Source organism: Mus musculus, chromosome 4 (assembly GCF_000001635.26).
Source record: "Mus musculus strain C57BL/6J chromosome 4, GRCm38.p6 C57BL/6J".
NCBI lineage: Eukaryota > Metazoa > Chordata > Mammalia > Rodentia > Muridae > Mus > Mus musculus.
This window is the reverse complement of record NC_000070.6, coordinates 144,927,472-144,938,068: the sequence shown is the minus strand read 5'-3', so window position 1 is coordinate 144,938,068 and position 10,597 is coordinate 144,927,472. Positions and strand designations below refer to the sequence as shown.

Below are 10,597 nucleotides of genomic sequence, written 5' to 3'. Positions count from 1 at the left end.
TTTACTGTCCAAAGCACACAAAGGACCCTGGGAATGGACTCATTCCTCTCCATCTAGAAGTAGGAACTACATCCTACACTATAATCATGACCAGCCAACCCAACCACCTTACCTTGCCCTGGGAGGCTGTCTGCCTCCAACCATCCAGTTGTGAGATCCTCTTCCTCCCTCAGTCTTGTCTCAGCCTGGGCCTTAGTGCAAATGAGCCAGGCCACATCCATAATGGTGGCCTCATGCAATCCCCTCTGATTTTAGCTATCTTTCAGCCCTGCCCCAGGTCACCTCCCTCTGCTGGTTTTAAAGTTTCCTCACAGCTTTGGAATCTAGAAGGACTTATACAACAGATTTGGTTATGGCCCTTCCCTTCTCTGTCTCCTTCTCCTTCAAAACATGGGAGACGTTGTCAATCCCTCCTAGGGTCTACATTGTCATCTCAGTTGCTTTCCATCTGTGGTCATGATTCTCTCTTGAGATGTTCTGACCTTTTCTTTCTTCCATAGATCTGCCCTGCCCCAGAATCTCTGTCTCTTTGTTTCTCTGTCTGCCTGTCTGTCTCTCTGTCTCTCTGTCTCTCTGTCTCTCTGTCTCTCTCACTCACACACACACACACACATACACACGCACACTTTCAGATGTCTTCCCTATTCGTACCTGATGCATCCTAACAAGGTTAGCCTCTGGCCCTAAGAACAGAATTTCAGAAATGATGAACAAACCCAAGTCATCTACACCAAATGAGCAAGATAAATCAGAGCCTTTCCCAGAATGTTTTAACCCCTACCACCTAGGGACCATAATGACCCATAGCTCTCAGAAGACACTACAGGCCCCAAACAGACTCTTACCCTGCTATCCAGGGGCAGTTGCTACCAAACGAGAGCAAAACCAAAACGCTCTAGAGCCTGTGCAGCCTCTATCTGTCTGGGTAGTAGGGAAAGCTGTTCCCACTGCTACCAGCAGACTAGAGGCCACATGGAAGTGGGGAGCTGAGGGAGTCCCTCTCCCTCTCAGCCTCAGGGCAGTGGTGATGGGCTGATAGACAGGCTGGGTCTACTGCCAAGTGCCACACTGCCAACTGCCCACCAGGATACTAGCTAACTGCCCATCTTTAGGAGCCTGCCAATTGCCTGTCACCTTGCTAGCCAACTGCCAGTCAGTCTAAGTCCTGGGAACTCTAGACTGCTTGTCAGGACCTCAGCCAACTGTCACTCCTAAGGTCCAGGGGCAAGTCGGGGGGCCCACCACTGGTCATCCTGGTGACAGCTACTTTTTGTGCTACCTAGCATCCTGTCACCCTTTCCTTGGCACAGATCTCGGCATCTCCAACTCTTAGTCTGTGGGCTCCAGTGCTGATTTGCTCCTTGGCTGGAAGGGACAGCCTGCAAGACTCAGGCTTTGTCTATTGGAACATCTTCTGACTGCTACGATTGGTTTATATGTGGACAAGGGACTCAACACAAGCTTGCTATAACCAATGAGAATTAAGCCAGGAAAACTAGCTTCTTGTTTTTCCAATTGTCCTTGCAGGAATTGGGCAGGGTGATGGGTACATTGTAAAGGGCTCTGGCAATTTACTGAATGGAATAATCTGTACCGGGTATTTGGCTTAAACAATTATATGTGTGTGTGTATGTATGTGTGTATGTGTGTGTGTGTGTATGTATGTATGTATGTATGTATGTATGTATGTATGTATATGTATGCATTCACATACACATATAAAAGGCAGAGGAAGACTTGGCTAATTGCTCTTCTTTTAGGTTTTATTATTTTATGTGTGTGAGTACACTGTCACTGTCTTCAGACACACCAGAAGAGGTCATTGGATCCCATCACGGCTTGTTGTGAGCCACCATGTGGTTGCTGGGAATTGAACTCGGGACCTTTGGAAGAACAGTCTGTGCTATTAACCACTGAGCCATCTCTCCAGCCCCAGAGGAAGACTTGGAATGTCCTGTTCTATTTCTTTATGCTTTATTTCCTTGTGATGAGTTGCTGAGAACTGAGTTAGCTTGGTAACCAGCAAGCCCAAGGAATCCTCCTGTTTCTTTTATCCCTAACCCACCTGCCCACAGTTGCCATAATTAAGGGCCCTTAATCATTCATGGGGATTTGTACTTGGGTCCTCATGCTTGTACAGCAATGCCCTTATTGAGCCATCTCCTTAGTCCCATCAAGGTACTAGCTTTGTCCCCAGACCTTGAGGTGGGAAGGAGAGAAGGACAGAAAAATGAGGGAGAGAAGAGAAGAGAGGAGAAGAGAGGAGAAGAGAAGAGGAGAGGAGAGGGGAGGGGAGGGGAGGGGAGAAGAGACACAGACAGAGACAGAGAGGAACAGAGAGAGACAGAGAGACAGAGAGACAGAGAGAGAGAGAGAGAGAGAGAGAGAGAGAGAGAGAGAGAGAGAGAGAGAGAGAGAGAGAGAGAGAGAGAGAGAGAGAGAGAGAGAGGTACACTTCACAACTTCCCACTCCACAGTGGGAGGCCAGCACATTCTATTCACAAAAGTCACAGAAGCCACCTGCTTGTCCTTCCAAAGTTGGGCTGAGAGTTGTTTCAGATTCCAGCAAGGAAGGCAATGACATGGCAGATATGGCAAGAAGTGTCCAGGTTGGGACAGATAAAGATGTTGGCAAGTCATGGTAAGTACTGGATGGCTTCTTCACAAAGACAGAAGGCCAGGGATTAAAAGCAGGATTTTGTAATGAGACTCTGGGGTTCAAATCCCAACTGTACCATTGCTTAGACTTGTCTCCTTGCTAAGCATACTCTGGGTCTGTCCCACTAGGCTCACAGTGACTCATTGCTGTTATTGCAAAGTAAAGGAGATACACATTTGTTAATGGATGTTTAGTAGTGCTCAGTGTGTTAGTTCATTATTTGTATTTCTCTTTAGAGTTTTCCCTCAGTGGCTCTATGCTTCAGATGAGGAAAGAGGCTTGGGAAGGTTAAGTTCAGGTTAAGGTGAAACTCATGGTCCCACTCAACTAAGACTCAGCCAGGTATGGATGGCTTCAAGCTCCAGACTCATCCCTGCCCTGCCTCCTTCCTGGCTCTCAGCAGGTCTGGATGGAAAGCCAAGCCAGCTTCTCTTCATTTGGCATCTCACACAGAGCACACAGCAGGGCAGTAAGTCTAACATGGTAAAGAAGGGTGGACTGGGTTATACCCTCACCTCTCCACCCTCAGCAAGAAGCCAAGGCACTTGGACCCCAGAGTGGCACTTGTGGTATGCAGTCTGCAGTCCCAACTCACACTCACACTTGGTGGAGCAGCTTACAAAACCCAGAGCCCAGTCCTACTGCCTCTCCCAGTCTGGGGTTTTGCCCAGGCCCAAGTCACCTTCCCAGGCAGGATCCAATTACAAACCAGCTGCAGCAGGGGATTGAGCTCAGCGTGTGTCTTCTTCAACTGCTTATTTCCTTTGTCTTGTGAGTCTTGAAAAATGAAAGGAATGATAAGGATTTGGGGGTGGGGGGAGTTGTGCTGGAAAATTCTGCAGATACTGGTTATCTCACCAGGAGGGAGGCATGGATGCCTGAGCAGGATTAGAGATTCTAGCCCTGGGACAGAGAGATGCTCTTGCTCCTGGATCAGCTAACCTTTTAGGGATCAGGCCACTAAAGCATCCTAGACTTCAGTTTCCACAGCTAGCAACAAACAATGCTAACTGCCTTTTTTGTTGTTGTTTGTTTTTTGTTTTATTTTGAGACAGGGCCTCTCTGAATAACCCTGGCTGTTCTGGAACTCACTATGTAGGTCAGGCTGGCCTTGAATTTACAGAGCTCTGCCTGCTTCTGCCTCCTGAGTGCTGGGATTAAAAGCATGCTCTGCCACATCCAGCAGATGGTGGGCTTTTGAAACCTCAAAGGCCACTCTTGGTGCCACACTTCCTCTAGCAAGGCCATACCTCCTAATCCTTCCCAAACAGTTCCACTAACTGGGGACCAAGTGTTCAAATATATGAGCCTGTGGGAGTCCATTCCTATTTAAGTCACCACACTTCCACAACTCTGAGTTGTTGCAAAGAAGAAACAAATGGCCTGAAGACCAAATATTCCCACCAGGGTGACTCAGCTCTGTAGGAAACATTTCATAGAGTCCCAGGGTTATTTTTGATTGTCATAACTGTGAAAGATGAAGACAGTGGTACTGTCAGGTCTCCAGTAGAGCTCAGGACAGCCCTGCCAGTGGCCCTGTCCACGACGTCAGGAATACTGGGATGAAGTCTTGAACATTTTGCAATACACTGTGGTTTTTCAGGCTCAGGGGCTCCACTTGCACATAGAAGGGGCTTCCCTATTTGCAGCCATTGCTGAAGAGTCTACTTATGCAGACAGCCAGGTTGTGCCAGATGCTCTGCCCTCATGGGATGTCTGGTCTTAAGGGTGCAAGTGCAAAGCAGATATTGTCCTCAAATATCCATCAACTTTGGTGATGGATGGATAAATTATGATCTGGTCCTATAATGGAAGATTACTTTGTAAGGGTTCATTGTTCGCCAAAGAATGATACTCCAGACTCAAATAGTATGCGAAAGCAAGGAGTGTTTTATCTGGCAGAAGAGCAGCATGAGGAGATCCTTAACTCCAAAATGGAGAGGCAACCGAATGAGCTCACAGGCTAGACCTAAAGCATGCTAGGGGATTCTGGGAAAGGTGACCTCTATCTTACTCCATTGCTAAGGGCATTCCATTCTGTAAGGAGCGTGAGGGCTGGAAACTGTCATTGAGGAAGTCCGGGTTGGGTGGCCTTTATCTTACTCCATCTCTAGGTACATTCCATTACTGGCGCATGGGGGTTGGAACCTGTTACTGGGAAGGTCTGGAAACTTGTTGACCCACTGTCCTTGTTTCAGGCTAGGTGGCTGGGCACTTTCTAGTTTCTGTCTAGTTGTCTGAAGCCTGGGTTTTTTTGTTTTTTGTTTTTTAACTGACTTGCCTGGCCTTGCCCAGTTCTTAAGCCTAGTCTCTTAGGCTGACAATTTGAAATCTGTCATGGAGTCAGCCTGTCTCAATTTGACTATCATAAGGAAGTGGAATTGTTTGACACCTTCCTTTTCTATTTGTGTCTGTCTGTCTGTCTGTCTATATTCATTTCTCTTTCTTGCCTTTTTACTTGGCTGACAACTCAAGCCCTATATTGAATAGAAGTGGAAAGAGAGAACACCTTGTCTTGCTCAGCTTCTGGGACTGCTCTCGATTCTTCCCCATTTAGTATATTGTTACCTAGAGGTTTGTTACATGCACACGTCACACTGAATGATTCTCGGGTTATCCCTTGTCTCTCTTGACTTTGATTGTGAAGGGATGTTGAATTTTATCACACCTTTTCAGCATCTATTGAAAAGATCATGCGATTTTCATCTTGATTCTGACTACATACTGGTTTGTCTGTCTGTCTGTCTGTCTGTCTTTCTTTCTTTCTTTTTTTAATGTTGTATTTTTAATTTATGTAAATTCGTGTATGTGTGTATGTGGATTTGTGCATGTGAGTCAAGGTGTCCACGGAAACCAGTTTTGAAAAATATGTTACACACCATTGGATCCCACTGCTTCATGAATTTGACTCTGATCTCAATAATGCTCCATGATGTGCACGGACCAGACAGCCTCCTGGGTCAGGACAAGCTACCGAGTGCCAGCGTGATGTGATGGCTATTCTTGGATGTCAACTTGACTTCATCTGGTATTAACTAAAACCCAACTGGTTGGGTATACCTGTAAAGGTTTTTTTTTCTTAATTAATTTGAAGTGGGAATAATTTAATCCAGATCTTTTGAGGAGGGAATATCCATCTTTAATCTGTGCCATACCTTCTGGTGACAGACTATATAAAGGACATTTAAAAAAAAAAAGCTCTCTTTCTCTTTGCCTGCTTGCCCTCATCCTTGCTAGCAAATCCATTCCTTTATTGGCATTAGAACCTGCTTTTTCAAGATTTTGTTGTATACTGAAAACCAGCTGAAGTGTTCAGACTCATGGAATGGACAGTTACTGGATCTTGGACCTTCCATTGGTAGACTAGCTGGACCTTAGCCTGTAAGTCATTCTAATAAATCCTGTATATGTACATATATATGGTGTATATGTAAATATACGTGTACACACACACATATAGTTCATATATATATACATATATATATGTATATATATATATATATATATATTCATTCTCTTTTCTTTCAGTTCTGTTTCTCTGGAGAACCCAATATAGCATTTGCTGCCAGTTATGGTGCCTCTGTGATGGCCCTGCTACTCAAGATTTCTCTCCATCCTGGGCATCTCCCATTTGGAGAGCAGTATCCCAGCAGGACAATAGCTCTTAGTCCCAGCTGTGTCTTCTAAGGGATCATCCCTGTCTTTTTTCTTCCCAAGACATAGGGAGCTGTGTCAAAGAGCTTCTCAAAGGCAAGGATGGTGGGATAGCGCTCACTAGGAATTATGAATTCCTTCTTTTAAGAGTGAATATTAATTGCTATCAAGGCAGAAGAATCTAAAATGGCCTGGGAGGAAGGTCCCTGAGCATACCTGTGGGAAATGGTTCAATATGGGAAGAGAATCTTAATTGTGGCCAGGACAACTCCCTAGATAGGAGATCCTGGCCTGTATGAAATCGACGGTGAGCTGAGTCCTACTACGCATGCGTCCATCGCTCCGATTGTAGACATAACATGATTAGCTGTTTCAGGCTCCCGCTTCCCTACCTTGATGGACTTTCCCTTGAACTGGGAGCCAAAGTAAACTCTTTCTTCCTTAAGTTGCCTTTGCCAGTGTTTTATTACAGCAATGAGAAAGGGAGGTGTAAGTCAGCTTCCCCTTCCCCCAGATCCCAGGGCCTCCCACTTCCTATGGAGCTTTCTGGCTTCAGGGTGGGCTCAAGAGCTGGGGAGTGGGAGCTTTGAACAGATAAGCACAGTGGCTCCGGGGATGTGAAGAGCTATCTTAATCCCACTCTGAACAGCCCTCCCATGTAGACACATGTGGACCCAGGTATGTTTTAAACTATTGTACACCAATCTATCTATTGTGTGTTCTGGGGAGGGGGAGGGTACATATGGAGGACAGAGAATCATCCAAGGGTAAGGGCGGACCTCAGGGATATAACTCAGGTTGTCTAGGCAGACAGTAAGTGCCCTTGTCTGCTGTGTCATCTCTCTGGCCCCTAATCAATGTTTTTTGTTTGTTTGTGGTTTGATACAGGGTCTCAAATCAACTCCTGGACTGGCTTCCAGCTCCTTATATAGCTGAAGAAAGCCTTGAACTTTTGATTCTCCTGCCCCCATCTCTCAAGTGCTAGAAATAAAAGCATATACCACGCTTGGTTTTTGTGGTATTGGGGAATCAAACCCAGAGCTAGGCAAGCACTCCACAAACTGAGCTGCACTCCAAGCCCTAAGGAATGTTTGGGAACTTAGGAGACTTGTCCGGGAGCAGTTCCAGCCCTTCCTTCTGCGTCAGCGGATATTTGTCGCCTTTGGCTTTGCCTGAAGCCAGGAGTGTGCGTAGAGAAGTCCTCTCGGCTTAGTTCAGTCCCATACCACTGAGCGTCAGAAAGACGTTCCTGGGGGAGGGGCTGTACTTGGGCGACAGCCTCCTCTCTCCTTTCCCAGCCAGTAGAGCTGTTCTTTGAGAACCTCAGCTCCTGTTCCTTGTGGCCTGGGTTCTTTTTGTTTGTTTGTCTTCCATCAGATAGAAACACCATAAAGGTGAAAACTGCCTTCTATGGGATGGAGTTCTCAGCTAGGAGGGTCCTAATAGTGACCTCTGGAGTCAACCTTGGATCTTTCTGTTTCGTTTTTTTTAAGACATCAGCTTATTCCTGGGAGAGTTGGTTTCTCAAAGAATTTGGTCTCTGGGAACTACTGGTGACCACAGGACTGAATTCCTGACCACTGGTCCAGCCAGACAGCCTGCTCCCCTGGACCTGAGCCAGACAGGGCTGAGGTCTGATGCCTCCCTGGGCTTGGCACCCACTCCCAATCTGCTTCTCTTTGGGGCTTGGGAGGAACCTCCAGCCTGGCAACTGGGTCATTTCCCAGGACCCAAGGCTTCTTTACAGGGTTGGCACAGCCTGTTTTGCCCCTCAGGGGGTTGGCGCTTGTCACTCTCCTTCACTTGGACAAGCAAAGGGACAGAATTAGCTCTCCACTCTCACTCTTGAAGCTCTCCAGGCAGTCAAACCATTCCAGGGAGGGACCAGAGAGGCCTCCTGGGAATCTGCCCAAGGCCTTTTCTCTGGTTTCTATTGGAAGCAATCCAAAAAAAAGGAAGAGGAAAAAAAAAAAGCCAAAAGTGGGGTGTTGGTGTATTGCGGTGTGTTGTGGGGGAAACAAGGCCCCACCCTACCACCAAGAGAAACCATTGCATACTGGGAAACCAAGGTATCCAGTCCCTGTAGCTGAGGCAGTGATCATACATGCTTGCCCTGGTAAAGACTCTCTGAGTCTTGCTTATTCTAGCATCCCAGCATAGTCCCTTGAGGTTGTCACTACATTTCCAGTTTATAGGCTAAATGCAACTTCATGGACACCCCAATAATCAAAACATCTCTATAACGTCAGCCTACAGACCATGATACAAAAATACCTCAGTTGCTCAGAGGTGATCAGGAAAACTGGGGCTTAGCAGACAGGAACCCTCACACACACACACACACACACACACACACACACACACACACACACACACACACACACACACACACTCATTTCTCCCTGTCCACGAAGATGGACTCATCCCTGCCTCTCTCCTAGAAGAGCCAGGCAGAGGCACCTGCTGTAGGAGATTTCCAGACACCATAAGGGAGCTGAGGCAGTACTAACATCCCCCATACACGCTGGACACACCTATTCTCAAGGACCAAAATGCAGGTGACAGATGGCTGGGATGTGACTCCTTGTTGCTTGCTATTGTCTGATGTCACAGAAAACCAGGGGTCAGAGCTGTGTGGACAAGCCCACATCCTGCTTTGAACCCATCTTCTCATCTGCGAAATAAGTTCCCAAACTCTCCCTTTGGAAGAGTGTTTGGGAAGTGAGCCAGGTCTCTGCCTATGTAGGGATTGCTCAGTATCAGCATGGGTTCCGGGGCTACTACATCCTTGTGTTGGCTTCATTTCTAACTTTTCCTCATGAAGTCTTCTTCAAGGGCTTGGCAGCCCACATGATCCTCCCAGGATCTTTGTCAGGCAATGATCACGTGACCAGATTTGCCCAATGAAATGGGAGTGGAAGTGACATGCACTATTTCCAGGGAGAACCTGAAGAGGGCATGAGGGTAGACCAGTACATTTATCCCCTGGGAGCTCTCATCTTGGATAATGGCTTCTCAGAGGGAAGATGGTTTCATGAATAAGTTGAGGTTGCAGGGCAGACACTTTCCCTATAGGAAGCTACAGTGATCTGGGGATCGCATCTGGCTGCCCACCACCAAGTGGTTTGACAGTGCTCACTCTGAGCTGTTGTTTTTTTTTTCTTCTTTTTTTTGGGGGGGGGGCGGGGGAGGGCTTTTTCCTCTAGTGGCTGCAGGGAGAGCTGATACTTGATACAGTGTAAACACCATGTCTTAGGCTGGCAGTACCCCATCAGTGCTCCATAAACAGCGTATACCTGGTGTTTCTCTTGCAGACCAGCCTGCTTTCCTTCAAGTTATCCCATCCTCCTTGCTATAAGCACAAGGGTCCAGCCAGAGATGCTTAGGTCTGTGTGAACTTCCTGCAGTTTTCAAGGAAGCCACTCACTAAGTCAGAGGCCTAAGACCTTCTCCTCCCTGTATGGAGGAAAACTAGCCTGCTCTCGGCCACCCACCTGCAAAAGCTGTATGCATGGATGCTATTCCTACCAGGTCACACTGCTCTCTGCTCCACACAGACTACAGTGACATTTATTCAATGTGCTCAGTATGAGAATCACGGCAGAGAACCATGGGCACCTCTACCCTTGCTTGACTGAGACCATGCCAGCTCCTTCCATTCTCTGGGTTTTCCGTCTCCCACAACCAGATGTGCTGTAACACTCCACAGCGCTGACCCTAAGTGATGCGTTGCCATTGTTTCTGGTGACTCATGATTCTTTCTTCCACAGATGAATGGCATCTTTTGCTAGTATCATCTTGGTTCCCCCATGTAGGGTCAGAAGCAGGTGCTCAGTGGAGTCTGACTTTACTTTTACATTGGTGGCCCAGTGGGACCAAAGAAGGACAGATGCGGTCAACTCTTCCATGGATCCTACCAGGGAAGACAAGTATCTGGAGGGGCCTGGCCATACCTCCCTCCCTCCTGTCTCTCTTCTTGGACTGGGCTGCAGTTCCTCTCCTGCTCTTTGTAGACCCCAAGGCAGACCCCTTCTCTCTCAAAAGATGGGTCTTTGTGGTTGGGGCAGGTTCCTTCCCAGCTGCCTCCCTCCCAAACACGTGAACGAAGGAAGCTGCGAAAGCCACCTCTTTATTTTGCGTTTCTGCTGTGTAACCAGTTTGCACGAGCTGGGAGTGAGAGGGTTTTGGAGGGAAAGGCAGAGTGTCTGGGAGCAGACTCTCCTGGAAATAGTAGATGCACATCAGGCGGGTTAGACTGGAGAAGCAATTTCATGACAAACGCTA

The 10,597-nt window shown here is 47.3% G+C and overlaps 2 protein-coding genes across 14 annotated transcripts in view; one reads left to right on the top strand and one right to left on the bottom strand.

Annotated features, from left to right (window-relative positions):
• The window catches only part of Vps13d (vacuolar protein sorting 13D), a 323,993-nt gene that overhangs the window by 256,969 nt on the left and 56,427 nt on the right, over positions 1 to 10,597 (top strand). The gene's annotated exons all lie outside the window — the stretch shown is intronic.
• The window catches only part of Dhrs3 (dehydrogenase/reductase (SDR family) member 3), a 35,676-nt gene continuing 34,938 nt past the window's right edge, over positions 9,860 to 10,597 (bottom strand). For 6 of the 9 annotated variants that reach the window (NM_001172424.2, NM_001357276.1, NM_011303.7 and 3 more), the window contains one exon: positions 9,860 to 10,597. This exon is cut by the window's right edge and continues 337 nt beyond it. The gene's annotated coding sequence lies outside the window, so the exon portion shown is untranslated. The other 3 variants (XR_003954897.1, XM_006538681.4, XM_030253368.1) reach the window with 1 other exon arrangement.